The following is a 20,730-nucleotide window of genomic DNA, read 5'->3' on the forward strand; positions in this document are numbered from 1 at the left end:
CAGGTTGCTGGTGCTGCTGAAGCGCTTGCGGCACACCTGGAGTGAGGGAAAGATATGGAGCGCAAAGCAATGAGAGAGGTTAAAATGTTAGTTGACGTAACGGCAAAGATTTCATGCTTGTTAATGTTGGAAAATAAGCTTGATTGCGATGTTTTGTTGTCTCATGGGCTTTTTGGGGGGTATGGCATAGTGACACTGTGGGAAAGACAGACACAGACAGAGACAGAAAGACAGATACTGTAGAGACAGACAGACAGACAGACAGACAGACAGACAGACAGACACAGACATACAGATAGATAGAGATATTCTAGATATACAGACAGACAGACAGAGATATTCTAGACAGACATACAGACAGACAGAGATATTCTAGATAAACAGACAGACAGACAGAGAGAGATATTCTAGATAAGCAGATAATCAGATCTCAGCCTACTGTACCTGGCACTCATGTGGCTTCTCCCCAGTGTGAACCAGGAAGTGTTTCTGGAGGTGGGCCAGCTGAGTGAAGTCCTTAGTGCAGGTCTGACACCTAAAGGGCCGCTCTCCATTGTGGACACGCAGGTGGACCTGGAGACAGGCAACAGAATAGAGAGGAGGAAGGAATCATAGAATGATAGAATTAAAAATAACATGAAAGAAGTGGAAAGACAAAAAACTGAGGATGAGACCAATCTATTTCATGAAAGGTGTGCGGGCCTTTCTGTTATTTTCATGTATACTTAATTACCCCAGCACCTACGTTTTTTAAGGATGTGCGTATGACCACAAACTATTCTATAAACAAATCTATTTAAATTATGATGTCACATTAACATAAACTATCATCTAAACATAAAGTACTTGTGATCTCATATATTGGCTATTTAACAGAGGACTGACTGACCTTGAGGTTGGACAGTTATTTAACGGGGGACTGACTGACCTTGAGGTTGGTCAGTTATTTAATGGGGGACTGACTGACCTTGAGGTTGGACAGGTATTTAACGGGGGACTGACTGACCTTGAGGTTGGACCGTTATTTAACGGGGGAATGACTGACCTTGAGGTTAGACAGCTGACCGAAGATCTTGCTGCAGACGTTGCACTCGTACCGGATCTTCCCGTTCTTCCGGGTGAGCGGGTAGGACAGGGTCTTGTACCCGATGAACCGTCCACCACGTCTGGCCTTCCGCAGGTCTACTGCCCCTCCCTCTGCAATGTGGCTGGAATTTAGCAGGGTGGATGTGGGCTTGGAGGGGATGTAGTCAGAGGAGGCAGCCAGGACCGCCAGCGGTGAGCCTCCCCTGGGTACAAGAGGGGATGACGCCATGGATGAGGCCCTGGAGGTGGCTGGTAGAGGCTGGTCATCGAAGGTGCTGCTGACAGGGGCATGCTTAGAGTCCCTGAAGTTGTCTGTTGGTGTCACAGTGAGGTTTTTGAGGTAATTATTTGGTGAGGGCATAAGGTCACCAAGGTGTTTGTGCCCACTGGTCGTCAAACAAATTACATATTTTTTGCTATTTGTCAGTGCAAGGGGCAGCTCTAGGCTGCCATTGGTCAGTGAGAGGTCTTTGTGGGTAGTGGTCAGTGAAACCGGAAGCTCTTTGTGTCCATTGGCTGATGGGTGCAGGAAGTGCGGGTACCCCTCAAAGGGCAGCATTTGAGGTGGAAGTGGCATAAGTGGAGCTAGTCTGTCACTGCACAGGGGGTATGTGTGAGGTCGTAGGCTGTTAAGGCCAAGCGGATAGCGAGGTATGAGATAGGGACTGCACTGTGAACTGGGGTACATCTGGCCTGGCACCGAGGACTCTTGGTAATGTCTGGCTGTGATGGAGACGCCCGGGGAAGGCTTGACAGGAAAGTGCATAGGAGGGGTGACAGGGCTGCTGACCGGGGTTCTTTTGGGGATAGGGAGGCCACAGTATAGGATAGGTGGGTATCTGGGGTAGACCACACGGGGGTAGAGGGGTAGGACAGGGCTGCAGGTTGGGGACAGTGTGGATTCGGGGAGTAGGGGGCAAGTGGAATGGGACTTGGTGGGCTCCTTCCTCAGGATTTCGGACATGCTGTACCCCCTCTTCACTGAACTCTTCCTGCAAACCTGCTTCTGCTCTGTGGGACAAAAAAGACACAGACACACATACTTAGGGTAAAATGTTGTCACGCGAAAGTACCATAAAACTATAATTTGCAGTGTGATGAGTTTAGTCAACTGTGCGATGGAGTCGGTGTCACTCTCTTTTTACAGTAGAACCCATTGTTTACGAGTCGGTGTCACTCTCTTTTTACAGTAGAACCCATTGTTTATGAGTCGGTCACTCTCTTTTTACAGTAGAACCCATTGTTTATGAGTCAGTGTCATTCTCTTTTTACAGTAGAACCCATTGTTTATGAGTCGGTGTCACTCTCTTTTTGCAGTAGAACCCATCGACACAGATACACCACGTGACACGCATACCTTCAGTGTGAGATCATGTCCTTCTAAACTGTGCTCCTATCTATGACATCATGACATCACTTCTCCAGTTCTCAGCCTCTCACTCCACTCTAAAAGAGGAAATAGCTCCAGTTCAACCAGTTGTTTTCTACTTTTTATGAACTAGTCTTGGATCTATGTCAGTCAGCTGTTAGGATTGTCTGCTTCTCACTAACGGACCTGTCCGGGCGCTCTATGAAAGCTGATCCTGAAGGTGAAACAATAGGGGTCTGATCAGGACCCAGATCATGCTGAGAGAGGGAGCGCGTGGATATAGGAGACAAGTTACAGCTAGCATAGCTGTGAAGGGGCTTTACACAGTTACACCCCGACCCAGTCAAATGGAGTCTTGATTCTGGATCTGTTTTGTTGTCAGTTATAAATTAAATCAGAGCGTTATATACAGTAACTCTTAGTTGAAATCAGAGCGTTATATACAGTAACTCCTAGTTGAAATCCGAGCGTTATATACAGTAACTATTAGTTGAAATCAGAGCGTTATATACAGTAACTATTAGTTGAAATCAGAGTGTTATATACAGTAACTTCTAGTTGAAATCAGAGCGTTATATACAGTAACGCTTAGTTGAAATCAGAGCGTTATATACAGTAACTCCTAGTTGAAATCAGAGCGTTATATATACAGTAACTCTGTGTGTGTGTGTGTGTGTGTGTGTGTGTGTGTGTGAGAGAGAGAGTGTATGTGAATGTGTGTGTGTGTGAGAGAGAGTGTGTATGTGAATGTGTGTGTGTGAGAGAGAGTGTGTATGTGAATGTGTGTGTGTGAGAGAGAGTGTGTATGTGAATGTGTGTGTGTGAGAGAGAGTGTGTATGTGAATGTGTGCACTTGATCCTGAGTTTTTTGTGAGTAGGTGAAAAAAGGGAAACTGAAACCTTGCCTTGAGACCTGAAATTGGTCTCGCCTTAAGTCGAGACAAAACCTATCTTGGTGACACCTGGAGCTAGATCTTCTCTCCTTTCTTTTCTGTCCTCCCATTCTTTGTCGCCCTCCTTCACAAAGGCCTGTGGGTGTGACTTGTATTACTAGTTTAACACCCGCACAAAGAGTGTGTCAGGCGGCTGGATCTTTGACTGAGCGCTTTCGGCTTCGAATAACCATCCACTTCCACCCAGAGCTCTAGGAAACTCTAGGAAGCGCCGTACTCCTTCCCATATGTTGTGCCGAACACTCATTGATCATATAGATCTTCTCTCTCCTCCACTCACCACAGTGAATACAAGAATCAGAGACTCTATATTGTCCCATTCCTTATTAGATTGGATTGAAATGGGATTGAATCTGTTAGCCTGGCCTAGTAGTAAAAAGTATTAAGTACATTAGTAGCAGGCTTGATTCCAATATGAATCTGATGTTAGTCGAAGGGGGCCACAAAACAGCAGTTTGCGGGCTGGAGATAGCTCCCTGGCCACAAGTTTCAGACCTCTGCATTACAAAACGTACCAGTTCTCTCTGTGACGAGCTTACCGGGGGTTGTGTAGTTGAGGCGGCGGGCTAACTCCGGGCAGTACCACACAAGCAGCTCCTGGCCCGGTGGCACGGCTCTCACCGTGTAGAAGTAGATGGCCATGCCAGTCTGGCACGCCGCCAGGTTCTGGTCCTCGTGACGACAGGCCGGATTGACGTAGCGCATCCAGTTACTCTTCTCCTCGTCCAAGCCATCCAGGATGTGATGTAACCGACCCTCTGAAAAGACCTGGAGCGAGAGAAAGAGAGGGGGATGAAAGGAGTGAAACAAGAAGAGAGGGAGAGAAAGAGAATGAGCGAGAGAACGGGGGATGGGACAGTGAAGGAGGAATGAGGGAGGGAGAGAGAGAGAGAGAGAGAGAGAGAGAGAGAGAGAGAGAGAGAGAGAGAGAGAGAGAGAGAGAGAGAGAGAGAGAGAGAGAGAGAGAGAGAGAGAGAGAGAGAGAGAGAGAGAGAGAGAGAGAGAGAGAGAGAGAGAGAGGAGAGAGAGATAAATAACTTAAAAGAGAGAATGATGACTTAATGATATTTATACAACCTTCTCCACCGGCTCTGAAATCTAAGATATCAATCATCCATTACATAATAATATGTAGTGAGAAAAATTGTCACTCAGGTTTGTTGCACTGTAAAACATTTACTGTAATATGTACAGTAACTTACTGGCAGAAATTGGCCAGTAAGTTTGTGTTATTTATTTTACAGTACAGCTACTGTAATCAATGTTACTGTAATCCATTTTACGGTACCAACAATTTTACTGTAATCTAATTTACAGTATATTACTGGATTGCAGCAACATATTACCCAGTGTTCTTTGCAAGTTTTCATTTGTATATTTACACTTACATTTTGGTCATTTAGCAGGCGCTCTTGTCCTTAGCAACTTAGTCAGTGCATTCAACCAAGGTTGATAAAAGAAAATGCATATCACAGTCATAGTAAGTAAAACGTTTCTGTAACCGTTACTGAAAATGCTGTTGTAGTTAAGGATACATTGGTCTTCAAAATAATTGTAATTACAACAAGATATCTTATGCTATATCTCTGACTATCTCTGGATAGGACCACCCATACACAAAAATGTATGAACGCATGACTGTAAGTCGCTTTGGATAAAAGCGTCTGCTAAATGGCATATTATTATTATTATTATTATTATTATTATTATAGTGCCAATTCAATACTGATATACAGTACCAGTCAAAAGTTTGGACACACCTACTCATTCAAGGGTTTTCCTTTATTTTAACTATTTTCTACATTGTAGAATAACAGTGAAGACATCAACACTATGAAATAACACATATGGAATCATGTAGTAACCAAAAATGTGTTAAATAAATCAAAATATATTTTATATTTGAGATTCTTCAAATAGCCACCCTTTGCCTTGATGACAGCTTTGCACACTCTTGGCATTCTCTCAACCAGTTTCATGAGGTAGTCCCCTGGAATGCATTTCAATTAACAGGTGTGCCTTGTTAAAAGTTAATTTGTGGAATTTATTTCCTTCTTAATGCGTTTGAGCCAATCAGTTTGGAAGTATGCTTGGGGTCATTGTCCATTTGGAAGACCCATTTGCGACCAAGCTTTAACTTCCTGACTGATGTCTTGAGATGTTGCTTCAATATATCCACATAATTTTCCTTCCTCATGATGACATCTATTTTGTGAAGTGCACCAGTCCCTCCTGCAGCAAAGCACCCCCACAGCATGATGCTGCCACCCCCGTGCTTCACGGTTGGGATGGTGTTCTTCAGCTTGCAAGCATTCCCCTTTTTTCTCCAAACATAACGATGGTCATTATGGCCGAACAGTTCTATTTTTGTTTCATCAGACCAGAGGACATCTTTCCAAAAAGTATGATATTTTTCCCCATGTGCAGTTGCAAACCGTAGTCTGTATTTTTTATGGCGGTTTTGGAGCAGTGGCTTCTTCCTTGCTGAGTGGCCTTTCAGGTTATGTCGATATAGGACTCCTTTTACTGTGGATATAGATACTTTTGTACCTGTTTCCTCCAGCATCTTCACAAGGTCCTTTACTGCTGTTCTGGGATTGATTTGCACTTTTCGCACCAAAGTACGTTCATCTCTAGGAGACAGAACGCGTCTCCTTCCTGAGCGGTATGACGGTCCCATGGTGTTTATACTTGCATACTATTGTTTGTACAGATGAACGTGGTACCTTCAGGTGTTTGGAAATTGCTCCCAAGGATGAACCAGACTTGTGGAGGTCTACAATTCTTTTTCTGAGGTCTTGGCTGATTTATATAGATTTTCCCATGATGAAATACATCCACAGGTACACCTCCAATTGACTCAAATGATGTCAATTAGCCTATCAGAAGCTTCTAAAGCCATGACATCATTTTCTGGAATTTTCCAAGCTGTTTAAAGGCACAGTCAATTTAGTGTATGTAAACTTCTGACCCACTGGAATTGTGATACAGTGAATTATAAGTTAAATAATCTGTCTGTAAACAATTGTTGGAAAAATGACTTGTGTCATGCACAAAGTAGATGTCCTAACCGACTTGCCAAAACTATAGTTTGTTAACAAGAAATTTGTGGAGTTGTTGAAAACAAGTTTTAATGACTCCAACCTAAGTGTATGTACACTTCTGACTTCAACTGTAGCGAACAGCAATACAGTACTTTATTTTTGAATTGTATTGAAAATACAAACAGCATTTGCTAATAGTAAAATTTTAATAATATATTACAGCAAACCAACTGATATTTGGTGTTTTATATCACTTGCACTTTAGGCCTTTACAAAGGCTTCTAAACTGACAGTGACTACAGGGCCAAACAGATGACAAGGACATGGCTAAACACTCAACCATTAAAGGTTTGAGACTTGCTGCCACTCTGATCTATCCCCTACATACATTTAATTGTTAGAGAACCACTACCACATATCACTTAAATTGGTACAGCACTCTCACTAATGGGTGCAACAAGTATAGCCTCTTACAAGACACTCCTTAAAATATGTTATTGAGCCAGAGACTCTTTCCCAGCCCACAACATTTTCCCACAATGCACCGTAATTAATACTGCAAAAAACATTTACAGTATTTTACTGTGCATTCTACGGGAATCTACTGTATTCAGTTTATACAAGTATCCTACTGTTGAAAAATTACAAAAACGGCCAACAGTGTGTCCTACCTATCATATAAGGTGTGTGTGTTTTGGGTGGTGGTGGTGGGGTGGGCATAATCTGTGGGTTTTGGTTTTGACATTGATCATCGACTGGAAGGACAGTATGACAACTCTACTCGAGTCAGCTCACAACTGACTGTGCTAAATTATACCACTCTAACTTCAATCAGACCTATGTTCCCATTCAGCGCACCTAAATGACTACACATTCCTGGAGGGCAAAAAAAGTGGTTGAATTTACACAACAACCGATTACAGTGTTTTCTTATAATAGTCCCTCTCAGACTCTTTTGGATCTTTCTCTCTGGAGTTCTGCTCTATCACACTTCCCCTCTTACTCTGCTAAGCTCTTTACATCACTTTGTTGGTCTTTGTCTGGAAGCAGTGTTATTTGCAGATTGACTCATGACTTCAGTGTCTAGGTCATCTATGTTGTGGCTGTGTTGATCTCATGTCTGTGTAGTGGCCCCATTGATGTTGTGTCGGGACTGTATATAGTCTGTAGGTCTGTGTCATCATGACTACGCTGTGTGCAGGCCTACACCGTTAGCTGGGTTGTTTGCATGTGGAAGTCGTGGCTCGTTGCCCTAAGCCACTTCCTTGCTTAGTCAGTGTGAGAGTCAGTGTGTGAGTCAGTGTGTGTGTGTGTGTGTGTGTGTATGTTTGTGTGTGTGTGTGTATGTGTGCGTGTGTGTGTGTATATATGCGTGTGTGTGTGTGTGTGTGTGTGTGCTATGTGTGTGTGTGTATATATGTGTATATGTGTGTGTGTATATGTGTGTATATGTGTGTGCTATGTGTTTGTATGTGTGCATGTGTACGTGCGTGTGTGTGTGTGTGCTATGTGTGTGTACGTGTGCGTGTGTTCGTGTGTGTGTGTTATGTGTGTGTGTGTGTGTGTGTGTGTGTGTGTGTATTTCCTGGCAGGGAGACCATGGCACTGCTGAAAGTATCGGAGAGAGGAGCAGAGAGAGAACTACGGTGTCAATGAAACCAAACAGCTGTGTGTGTGACCTCGTGCAGCCTTCTCCCCAATGAGCAAACACACACTTTCACACACAACCTTTACAGTAAATTTAAAAATAACACGTGGCTGGCATAAAAAAAAACACACACACACACACTAACAGATATTACACATGATGTGAGACCACAAGTGCCAATTGTTGCCCCCCTCCCCTTTTTAGAATTGAACAGGATATGACCAAAATGAGATCCCACAATGCCCCTCATTTACCCTCCAGAAGTAATTCCTGTTGGCATCTTTGGGCACCTTGTCATTGGTGTAGCTCTGGCCAACCAGAGGGCCGAACCGCGTCCCCTTCGGAATGAGCACCCGACTGGTCACCCCAAGCACCTGTACCACACAGGAAATGACATCATCAAACAATGGACCATTCAGAGGATAAGATGACAAAGAGGATGCCCATTGACAAAACTTAGAGTAAGATTAGAAATATTCTCTAGAATACAACCTCTGGCTTTATGGTAGTTCCAGCTAACTAGCCACAACCTTTCAAGGTTTCTGACTCACCATGAAACTGTTTCCTTTCTTTCAAACATTTTAATAAAAAATTTACACACAGACAAAACCAACAATAACACACAAATATATATATATATACATATACATTCATACGCATAAATAAATAAAGTGTCTTCCAAGAGTAACATGCTGATCAGACTGCCCACGTTGCGTGTGCGAGTGTTGCTAAATAAATGTACATATACATGTTATTCAATCATCTCAGCCAAACTGCTCGCGGGCGTCTGCGTAACCCGGAGCCAAAACAGAGCTTGGTTCTATTTCCTAAGAATGATGAGTTATAGAAAAGAAAGTGTGAAGATTTTCCCAGCCTACTATCTCAGCACACATAAAGTAAACCAAGCCAATAGAAAAAGATAGGATAGAGGAAGCTTTTATGAAAATAGTTTCTCAATGACAACTGGCATTCACTTTGAGAGTGTGAAACGGTGAAGTTGTACTCTTTCACACGGTAAATATTTCATGAGTTAATCAGAAATATGAACGTTTAAACACAACTCTTGTTCTCGCTCCTGAAGGTGTGAATTGTGAAACTCACCCCCTCTGTCTCTAGCCTCTGGGGCGGGGATGAAGGGATAGGGTGTAGTTTGACACACCCCAATCATATCGGGAAACCAACGGCACTAAACCCTAGAGGACCTATAGTCATGGTAATTGCTGACTCATACTGTCACCTTCGAAGATAGATACAGGGCTGTATGTATGCTGTATAATACAGTGCATTCGGAAAGTATTCAGACCCCTTCACTTTTTCCACTTTGTTATGTTACAGCCTTTTTCTAAAATGAATTAAATATTTTTTTCCCCTCATCAATCTACACACAATACCTCACAATGACATGGCGAAAACAGGTTTTTAGAAATGTTTGCAACAACAAACAAAAAAAGTAGCTGAAATACCTTATTTACATAAGTATTCAGACCCTTTGCTATGAGACTTGAAATTGAGCTCAGGTGCATCTTGTCAGGAATGTGCCCATTCCAGGACCGGGGAACTGGCAGAGTCCGGGACAAACATCCGGTTAGCCGGGCCCCCCCGGGAATGCTGTGCCTTACAGACCAGGCTCTCAATACTCCAGACGAGTGCAGCCGCTAGACAGGAGGTAGGGAGGATGGTCTCAGGGTAAGACGAAGTAGCAGCGAGGCTATACAAACATGAGAGTGCATCAGGCTTCACATTCTTGGACCCCGGGTGGTAGGAGAGAGTGGAATTGAAACGTGTGAATAACAGGGCCCAACGAGCCTGCCTAGAGTTGAGGCGCTTGGCGGTGCGGAGATATTCCAGGTTCTTATGGTCAGTCCACACTAAGAATGGGTGTTCCGCCCCCTCCAACCAGTGCCTCCACTCCTCCAATGCCATCTTGACGGCGAGGAGTTCTCGATTACCCACATCATAGTTCCTCTTAGCAGGGGTAAGACGATGGGAGAGAAAAGTGCAGGGGTGCAGCTTTTGATCCTGGGCAGAACGCTGGGACAGGACGGCCCCCACTCCGACATCCGAGGCGTCGACCTCCACCACAAACCGATGGGACGGGTCCAGATGGATTAAGATGGGGGATGTAGTGATTCGATGTTTGAGGTCCAAGAACGCCCGGTCAGCTGCTGGTGACCACGTGAATGGAACCTTGGGAGAGGTGAGTGCAGAGAGGGGGGAAGCCAGGGTGCTGTAACCCCGGATGAAGCGGCGGTAGAAGTTAGCAGATCCCAGGAAACGTTACAGCTGCACCAATCCACCACCGCTCTCACCTTGTCTGGATCCATCTGTATGTGTCCTGCAGCGATTACGTATCCTAGGAAGGAGATGGTGGAGCGATGGAATTCACATTCTCCGCTTTGACGAAAAGTTGGTTCTCCAGGAGACGCTGAAGGACGTGGAGGACATGCTCTTGACCTGAACAGGAAAAGACAAGAATGTCGTCGAGGTAGACAAACATGAACTGGTTCAGCATGTCCCAGAGCGCATCGTTGACCAGGGCCTGGAATACAGCGGGAGCGTGGGTCAGTCCGAATGGCATAACCAAGTACTCATAGTGCCCTCGAGCAGTGTTAAAGGCTGTCTTCCACTCGTCTCCTTCCCGTAACCGAACCAGATGGTAGGTGTTCCGAAGGTCCAACTTTGAGAAGATGGTCGCTCCCTGAAGAGGTTCGAAAGCCGAGGAGATGAGTGGTAGAGTAACGTTTTGTTTGTCATTAAGGCCCTGGTAGTCGATACACGGGCACAGGGTTTTGACTTTCTTCTACACAAAGAAGAACCTTGCACCGGCGGGAGAGGCAGAAGGATGAATACTCCCTGCAGCAAGAGAGCCCTCAATGTACTCCTCCATAGCCTTGGTCCCTGGACCCGACAGGGAGTAAAGCCATTCCTGAGGTGGTGTAGTGCCTGGGAGAAGGTCAATGGCGCAGTCGTAGGGTCAATGCGGAGGGAGAGATGTAGCGCGGGCCTTGTTGAAGACCTCCTGGAGGTCCAGGTACTCCGCGGGAATGGCGGAGAGATCCGGTGCTTCTCCCAAGCCTGCAGGTGGACGTCCTGGGGCAAGCTGTGCCGACTTAAGACAATGCGCATAGCAGAACGGGCTCCAACCCACAATAGAACCAGTAGCCCAGTCGTTCAGGGGATTGTGCTTCTAGAGCCATGAATACCCCAAAACCATGGGTACATGGGGAGATTCTATGAGCAGCAACTGCATACACTTACTATGATTTCCTGATACTCGTAGGTTGATAGGAACTGTATTGTTGGTGACTCTGCCAATAGAGTGCCCATCCAGCGCTCTGACGTCCATGGGAAGGGAGAGGGGTTGAGTTGAGATTCCCAGCTCCGACACCAAGGTAGCGTCGATAAAGCTCTCATCAGCCCCAGAGTCAATGAGCACCCGGAGAGATTTGGCCTGGTCACCCCACAACAGGGTGGCATGGAGAGGGGTACGAGTAATGGGAGATTGGAAAATCCCCGAACGGCTCACCAGAGTACTCGTACCTACTGATGAGCCCGGTCTTTTTAATGGACAGGTGGAAATATAATGTCCTGTAGTCCCGCAATACAGACAGCTCCTGGTGCTCAATCTGCGTAAACGTTCATCCGGAGACAAACTAGCCCTTCCCATGGGCTCTGGAGGAGGTGCGTTGACCGCCCTCTGTGATTCCTGTGGGCACTCGGGTGACATCGGATTCTCTCTGTAAGGTGGACGTCAGGAACTTCTGGGATTCCTCGGATGCGAGGTAGGAGCAATGACAAGCGAGTGTGACCGGGAACAGACCTCCTCTCCCTCCTACGTTCCCATAGCCGCCCATCGATCTGTAAGGTCAAGGCAATGAGGGAGTCGAGGTCCACGGGAAGCTCCCGGGCTGCTAGCTCGTCTTTAACCTCCTCCGATAATCCGTGAAGGAATGTGTCAAAAAGAGATTCCGGGTTCCAGGCGCTCTCAGCGGCCAACATGCAAAAATCAACCGCGCAGTCTGCCACACTACGGGAGTTTTGACGCAGTTGGAGTAGCTTTCGAGCAGCCTCTCTCCCAGACAACGGAGAGTCGAACACCTTCCTTACTTTCGCCACGAAATCCTCCAGCCTAAGGCAAACGGTGGATTGTTGCTCCCACACCGCCGTAGCCCAGGCGAGTGCCCTCCTGGACATCAGCGTTATAAGATACGATATCTTTGAACAGTCCGACAGAAATGAAGAGGTCTGCAGCTCGAAAATGAGGGAGCACTGGGAGAGAAACGCCTGGCAGGTTCTGGGATCTCCAGCGTAGCGCTCCGGAGGAGGTAAGCGGGGTTCTCGGGAAGCCGGGGTAGGCTGGGGAGAAGCACCGCTGGTTACTGAGAGTCTGGGAGGTTTCCATTGTGGCTTGCTGCCTAATAGATAGTCCGCAGAATTATTCCAACAATGCACTGACGGCATGGTCATGGTGTTCCGTCAAGGTGTGGAATCCTTCCATAAGGTTAAGTAGTAACCCCTCGTGTCTACCAATGTTGGCTCCTTGTGAGGAGACAGTGTTGCAGAGCTGGTCCGAGTCTGCTGGGTCAGTCATGGCCAGACCCAGATGCAGACACAGGAGGCGGATAGTATGAGTCTCAGAGTTTATTACAGAACAAGGGGCAGGCAAAGAGTCGTAATCCAAATCAGAGTCAGGCAGGTACAGGATGGCAGCCAATCGGTAGGTCAAGACAGGCAGAAAGGTCAGAACTGGGAAGACTAGGAAAAACAAAAACTAGAGCACATGAAACATGGGAACACGCTGGTAGGACTTGACGGGACAAGACGAACTGGCAACAGACACACAGAAAACGCAGGTATAAATACATAGGGGATAATGGGGGGAAATGGGAGACACCTGGTGGGGGGTGGAGACAAGCACAAAGACAGGTGAAACAGATCAGAGTGTGACAGCTTGAAGATTTTAGAAAATAAAAATGGCAAAATGTTGCACAATCCAGGTGTGGAAAGCTCTTAAGAGACTTACCCAGAAAGAATCACAGCTGTAATCACTGCCAAAGGTGCTTCTACATAGTATTGACTCAGAGGTGTGAATACTTATGTAAATGTTATATTTATGTATTTTATTATCAATACATTTGCTAAAATTTCTAAGAACATGTTTTGACTTTATCATTATGGGGTATAGTGTGTAGATGGATTCAGGCTGTAACACAAAAAGATGTGGAATAAATCAAGGGTACTTTCTGAAGGCTCTGTATATACAGTATATTCCCCTAACCCTTAATCTAACCTTAACCATAACCCTAACCTTAACCCCAAACCCCTAATCCTAAACCTAACTCCTAACCCTAAACCTAATCCCTAACCCTAATTCTAACCCTAAGTGTAACCATAAACCTAACCCCTAACACTAATTCTAACCCTAATTCTAACCCAAAACCTAACCCCTAACCTTAATTATAACCCTAATTGTAACCCTAAACCTAACCCCTAAGCCTAAAATAGCCTTTTCCTTGTGGGGACCGGAAAATGTCCCCACTTGTCTGAATTTTCCTTGTTTTACTATCCTTGTGAGGACTTCTGGTCCCAACAAGGATAGTAAAACCAAACACACACACACACACACACACACACAAGATAAGAGTTATATTGTCTATATACTATTTTTCAGTCTATTACTTTCCTTGCTGTTTGAATGGTCCGTACTCTCTTAGTCCCATACAACTCCAGACTACCCCTGTAATTCCCCCTAGTCTTTAGTGCAGTGCAGACTCCAGATAGACATCATTAGAAGGTAATGGTGATGCTGGTATTTACCTGAACACACCTGGACTCACGCTCCTCTGATCTTACAGAGGGTTACCACTTTTCCCTCATCCTACGGATTGCACCACAGGTGGCTGGTGGCACCTTAATTGGGGAGGAAGGGCTCATATTAATGGCTGGAACTAAATGAATGGAATGGTATCGAACAACTTGAAACACATGGAAAAAATGTGTCTGATACCACTCTATTCACTTCATTCCCGTTATTATTATGAGCCATCCTCCCCTAACCAGCCTCCTGTGGATTACACTGTCTGTTTGTGAAACTGATCCACTCAAAGCAGCAGGCAGCATCACCGAGCATGGAGTAATCCCTATACTGACGCCAATGTACTGACTGACAAACCTCACAAACAGGGAAAAGACCCTGGCTTGAACAAACACAAAATGTTGCAAAAAGTGATCATACATTCACATTGACAAACGCTGTCCATGCCCTTAGATCAGACACACTTTGATTCGGGTCATGTTCGAATACTCTGAAAATGCATCCTACCTCCCTTGATGCTATCACTGATTTGGACAGATGACATTGAACCAGTGGAACCCTCATTTTCACCTATCCAATCATCTTAGATCTGTGATCACTTCAAGGAAGGCTGTTAGGAAGGATCCATTTGGAAATAATTCAAATATGGCCTCAGTCTCATTCAGTCTCCTGTTCAGTAAGGGGTGAATCCTAACCTTAGTCTCCCATTGACATCATAGCATGACTATGTGAAAATTCTCCTTAAATGGAAGTTAGGATTTGCCCCTCAAACATCAAACCGCCCAACCACTTTCTTTCTTTCATGTTGATCAAACTAGCAGATCCACTTTTTAGATTTTTTTTACATTTTAGTCATTTTAGCAGACGCTCTTATCCAGAGCGACTTACAGTTAGTGAGTGAATACATTTTTCTTTTTTTTTCTCCTCGGACCTGAGATTATTTCCGATCCGTGGGGCATAGATACAGGAGGTGGATCTCAGTGTCTCCGCTTTACGGTTTAATGGTAAGGTAGGGGACAATGGGAACCTGGGAATGTAAAGGACCAACTAATCATAGTGACCTCAGGCTGTGGCTGTGAAGACAGAATATGCATCCCAAATGGCACCCTATTCCCTATATAGTGCACTACTTTTGACCAGGGCCTATAGGGAATAGGGTACCATTTGGGATGCACTCAGTGTCTATTGTCTTTGTTTGTTCCTTAAGATGTACGCAGCGAGGAAGAGACACAGAGGAAAAGTTGGAATTAGACAATGGTGTGTCAAGCGTTTCCTCCCCCCAAGGAAGGATGGAGGGATGGGAGGATGGGAGGATGTCGGAGTGATGGATGGGGAGTTTTCAAAAATGCACTCACAGAACATATAGTACACAGCTGTATGCACACACACACACACACACACACACACACACACACACACACACACACACACACACACACACACACACACACACACACACACACACACACACGAAAACACAAACACTCACACACCTGCATGCAAATACCAACATTCTCTCACTCTCAACTCTCACTTTTAAAACATCCCCCATTTACAGGAAAGTGTGGTGTTCAGAATACCTCTGCAGAGTCAGGGCAGCGTTTCAGGACCAGGTTTCGGGGTAGAGACCTCTCAGCCTTGGTCTTGTCCCAGTTCTCTGGGTGGTTCTCCAGGTCCTCATCCAACGGGTGGTCCTTCACGATGTAGGTGCACCTGTCCTGGAACTCAGCTTCACTCCAGTGGGTCCTGTCTGGGTCCTGAGGGTCTGAGTCCAACATGGTCGGGGTGGTGATCACTGTGGTGTGGGGTGAGGGGGAGCTGTCTGAGGTTAATTTGGCTGTGTTGTGCTGGGAGGAGGAGGAGGAGGAGGAGGAGGCCTGGAAGAGATAGAAGAAGAAAAAGAAGAGGGATGATGAGAAGGTGACATCATTCTAATGTGCAATAGCCCAAAAAATCTGGGAAGTCATGGACTTCCTGTTTTCACTTTCTTTTATCTCTCCAAGTTCTGACTTATTTTTTATTTTTCCCTCTGTTCTTCTGTTCTTCTGTTCCTCTGTTCTTCTGTTCTTCTGTTCTTCTGTTCTTCTGTTCTTCTGTTCCTCTGTTCTTCTGTTCTTCTGTTCTTCTGTTCCTCTGTTCTTCTGTTCCTCTGTTCTTCTGTTCCTCTGTTCTTCTGTTCCTCTGTTCTTCTGTTCCTCTGTTCTTCTGTTCTTCTGTTCTTCTGTTCCTCTGTTCTTCTGTTCTTCTGTTCCTCTGTTCTTCTGTTCCTCTGTTCCTCTGTTCCTCTGTTCTTCTGTTCTTCTGTTCCTCTGTTCTTCTGTTCTTCTGTTCTTCTGTTCTTCTGTTCTTCTGTTCCTCTGTTCTTCTGTTCCTCTGTTCTTCTGTTGCTCTGTTCCTCTGTTCTTCTGTTCTTCTGTTCCTCTGTTCCTCTGTTCTTCTGTTCTTCTGTTCCTCTGTTCTTCTGTTCTTCTGTTCTTCTGTTCCTCTGTTCCTCTGTTCTTCTGTTCCTCTGTTCCTCTGTTCTTCTGTTCTTCTGTTCCTCTGTTCTTCTGTTCTTCTGTTCCTCTGTTCCTCTGTTCCTCTGTTCCTCTGTTCTTCTATTGTCTCCTTGTTTTTCTCTCTCTCCTATCTCTCTCTCTCCTATCTCTCTCTCTCCTATCTATCTCTCTCCTATCTCCCTCGTGCTCCTGCTGTCCTAAGCATTGGAAAAGAATAAAGCATCACAAACAGCGGATGAAGTGTGCTGAAGGAGGAAGCTCTCCTCTGACTTGAATAGAGCTAAATTTGGAAGCAAGGAAGCCGAGAGGAAGGAGGTAGCATCGGCATAAGTGGGCTGTCGATCAGTCAAGGGGGGGTGGTACCCTAACTAAGTGTCCCACCGAACACTTACGGACCAACAAACTTCAAAGGGTAGCGTCCATCACTCCACCACCCCACCATTCTTCCACCCCACCACTCCCCCCTGTTCCAAACATCCTGTGACCATCCAAAACAGGACCCCAGGCTTCAGGAAGAGGTTCCTGTGCATGTCAAACAAGGAGCGGCAGTCACCACTTTCACAAGGAGGAAAGCAGTATTACCAGAGAATCAGCCCAGACTTCCTCTACACTGTCTGGGACTTGGCTCTTGTCCCAGTTACCTGTCTGTCTGTCTGTCTGTCTGTCTGTCTGTCTGTCTGTCTGTCTGTCTGTCTGTCTGTCTGTCTGTCTGTCTGTCTGTCTGTCTGTCTGTCTGTCTGTCTGTCTGTCTGTCTGTCTGTCTGTCTGTCTGTCTGTCTGTCTGTCTGTCTGTCTGTCTGTCTGTCTGTCTGTCTGTCTGTCTGTCTGTCTGTCTGTCTGTCTGTCTGTCTGTCTGTCTGTCTGTCTGTCTGTCTGTCTGTCTGTCTGTCTGTCTGTCTGTCTGTCTGTCTGTCTGTCCGTCCGTCCGTCCGTCCGTCCGTCCGTCCGTCCGTCCGTCCGTCCGTCCGTCCGTCCGTCCGTCCGTCCGTCCGTCCGTCCGTCCGTCCGTCCGTCCGTCCGTCCGTCCGTCCGTCCGTCCGTCCGTCCGTCCGTCCGTCCGTCCGTCCGTCCGTCCGTCCGTCCGTCCGTCCGTCCGTCCGTCCGTCCGTCCGTCCGTCCGTCCGTCCGTCCGTCCGTCCGTCCGTCCGTCCGTCCGTCCGTCCGTCCGTCCGTCCGTCCGTCCGTCCGTCCGTCCGTCCGTCCGTCCGTCCGTCCGTCCGTCCGTCCGTCCGTCCGTCCGTCCGTCCGTCCGTCCGTCCGTCCGTCCGTCCGTCCGTCCGTCCGTCCGTCCGTCCGTCCGTCCGTCCGTCCGTCCGTCTGTCTGTCTGTCTGTCTGTGTCTGCCCGTGGTGTTCTGACCTGGACATTTTATTTTCAGATGATCCTTTCCAGGCCGGTTCCGGCAGCTATGATGGATGCGGGACCAAGCCAGTGGAGTACAGCTTGGCCCGACTCCACTCAGTAGTGTGAAAGGGTTTAATTAAGACTGGACAAAGCCATGAATACAGAAAGACTGGAGTTAGTCTGAAAAATGCTAATCCTAGAGCCAGAGCGCCTTTGCGGGTAAACCTAAGGTAAATGCAGAAGTTTGGGTGGAATACGATAAGAAGAGAGCTGATGGTTTTTTGTGCCATTTATCAGACACTTTTATGCAAAGGGTTTCGTGCATACATTTTACATATGGGTTGTCCTGGGAATGAAACCCACTACCCTGACGCCATGCTCTACCAACTGAGCTACAGAGTACCAGTTTGGCTTTTTATCCCAATTGAGGGAAAATAAAGTTGGTTTCCCAACTTTTCTTATCTTCACTTGAAATCACCAGCGATATCCTATTATAAACTGGGTGGTTCGAGCCCTGAATGCTGATTGGCTGACAGCCATGGTATATCAGACTGTATACCACTGGTATGACAAAACATGTATTTTTACTGCTCTAATTATGTGGGAAGCCAGTTTATGATAGCAATAAGCAATAATGAATTAGAACACATAAATAATTCCATCTTATCTAGTGCTGTACACTCATCGGCCAACATTGATGGATGACATTTCCCAATGTGTCTTTGGTACACATCACCGCGGAGTGGAATGACTGTCACAACAGACAGTGACAGCTTACTCTGAAACCATGAATCCATGAAACTTACAAAGCAGAAAATACACTGTGAAACCATGAAACTATGAAACTGACATAGCAGAAAATAAACTCTGAAATCGATGCATGATGAGTCAAAGCCACACAGCTGTGGCATCATGAGAAAACATCACCATATTAACTTTAGAGTAGTGATGTGAAATCTGTGCCATGAGTGACTAAGAACACATGCTTTCAGAAACTTAATGAAAGCCTACAACTCAAATATCACAATCTATGTATCCTCGTAACACTGTCACACCAAATGTAACAAAATAAGAACTTTTGAAAGAGACTAGCTAAATTAAATCTGTGCTGTGTGTGAAAACAACTTTGTGACTGAAACCCTAATTTACACACCACACACACACACACACACACACACACACACCACACACACACACACACACACACCCAGAGCTGCAGAAATGCCCCACTAGAGTGGTAACAAAGAAGAGGGTGGAGATGGTGAATGAATACTCACTGTGAAGCCTTTAGAGGACCCACACATAGGACAGGTTATCTGTGTCCTCTTCCAGTGTCTGAGTGAGTTCCCTCTCCTTTCTTTTCTCTCTCTCTCTCCCTCTCTCTCTTCTCTCTCTCTTTCTTTCTTTCTTTCTTTCTTTCTTTCTTCTTTCTTTCTTTCTTTCTTTCTTTCTTTCTTTCTTTCTTTCTTTCTTTCTTTCTTTCTTCTTCTCTCCTTTCTCTCTCTCTCTCTCTCTCTCTCTCTCTCTCTCTCTCTCTCTCTCTCTCTCCCTCTCTCTCTCTCTCTGTCTCTGTCTCTGTCTCTGTCTCTCGCTCTCTCTCTCTCTCTCTTTTCTGTCTTTCTTTCTTTCTTTCTTTCTTTCTTTCTTTCTTTCTTTCTTTCTCTCTCTCTCTCTCTCTCTCTCTCTCTCTCTCTCTCTCTCTCTCTCTCTCTCTCTCTCTCTCTCTCTCTCTCTCTCGCTCTCTCTCTCTCTCTCTCTCTCTCTCTCTCTCTCTCTCTGTCTGGTGAGGTCTGTATCCTGTGTGTACCTGTTAAGACTGAGTGACAGTGGTGTGTGTGAGAGTATCTCTCGCTCTCTTTTTTTCTCTCTCTCTCTCTCTCTCTCTCTCTCTCTCTCTTCTCTCTCTCTCTCTCTCTCTCTCTCTCTCTCTCTCTTCTCTCTCTCTCTCTCTCTCTCTCTCTCTCTCTCGTGCGTGTGTGGGTCTGCCCCCTCTCTTCTCCCTCCCTCCCTCTCTCCTCTGTGTATGACTCCTCCTTGGGGGCAGTGATCTGTTCATCTATCGCTCATTCACTCACTCTCTGCCCCGGGGGTATCAGGGCTGAGATAAAACAACAAGAGCTTTCTCTCCAGGAAGTGCGTCGCCTGTCACACAGAGATGTTCCAGTTCAGACACACATCTATCTCCATTTTATTTTATTCTGGGATTCTGACACAACCCCCCCTTACTGTGTTCCTTGGGTGTAAATGCAAGAATGCTGTACTATGTTGTGTTTGTAGGCCTAAGTCAAGGTTAATGGAAACAGTGGAGCTACGAGAGTGTTTGTTTGAAAAGATTCTAAGAAATCCACATTTTCTTGTCAGTTCTTTGAAACAGAGAGTTGAATTCATATTGAAACCGAGACTTTGGTTCGTTTCCAAACCACGACCATAACCAGGATTTCAATAGGTTAAATGTAAATGTTTGCTACAAGTTCTGCCTAGAGACAATTACACAGGCTAGGTTTATAACTCTCACATACATCAAGTGTCGCGGTTGTCCCTTGCCCCGTTCTGGCGTGCATTCTGTATTTAGCTGAAGTGTTCTGAAGTTGACAACTACATTTAAGGCTTTGTGAATGTGTAGAAATCCGATATACCCCCTCATGACAGCTGCGGTCTGAAATAATACTATTGTAGATGTCAGTATTTGACATTTGAATGACATAAATCAAATCAAATCAAATTGTATTTGCCATATGCGCCGAATACAACAGGTGTAGACATTACTGTGAAATGCTTACTTACAGCCCTTAACCAACAATGCATTTATTTTTTAATAAAGAAGTAAATAAAACAACCACAACAAAAAAGTGTTGAGAAAAAAAGACAGAAGTAAAATAAAATAACAGTAGGGGAGGCTATATACAGGGGGGTACCAGTGCAGAGTCAATGTGCGGGGGCACCGGCTAGTTGAGGTAATATGTACATGTGGGTA

General features: G+C 45.6%; 1 pseudogene across 1 annotated transcript in view; it reads right to left on the minus strand.

Annotated features, from left to right (window-relative positions):
* LOC311108318 (PR domain zinc finger protein 1-like) overlaps positions 1-19,060 on the minus strand; it is a 19,610-nt pseudogene extending 550 nt beyond the window's left edge. Inside the window, exons 1-7 of the transcript in view lie at positions 19,034-19,060; positions 15,496-15,792; positions 8,355-8,474; positions 3,924-4,176; positions 1,046-2,097; positions 445-573; positions 1-36 (exon numbers count right to left, since the gene is read on the minus strand). The exon at positions 1-36 is cut by the window's left edge and continues 550 nt beyond it. The product of the transcript in view is annotated as a PR domain zinc finger protein 1-like (transcript). The remainder of the gene's footprint in view (positions 37-444; positions 574-1,045; positions 2,098-3,923; positions 4,177-8,354; positions 8,475-15,495; positions 15,793-19,033) is intronic.
* Positions 19,061-20,730: the final 1,670 nt, after the last annotated feature.

This window comes from Coregonus lavaretus, assembly GCF_964263955.1.
Source record: "Coregonus lavaretus genome assembly, chromosome: 33".
NCBI classification, from domain to species: Eukaryota; Metazoa; Chordata; class Actinopteri; order Salmoniformes; family Salmonidae; genus Coregonus; species Coregonus lavaretus.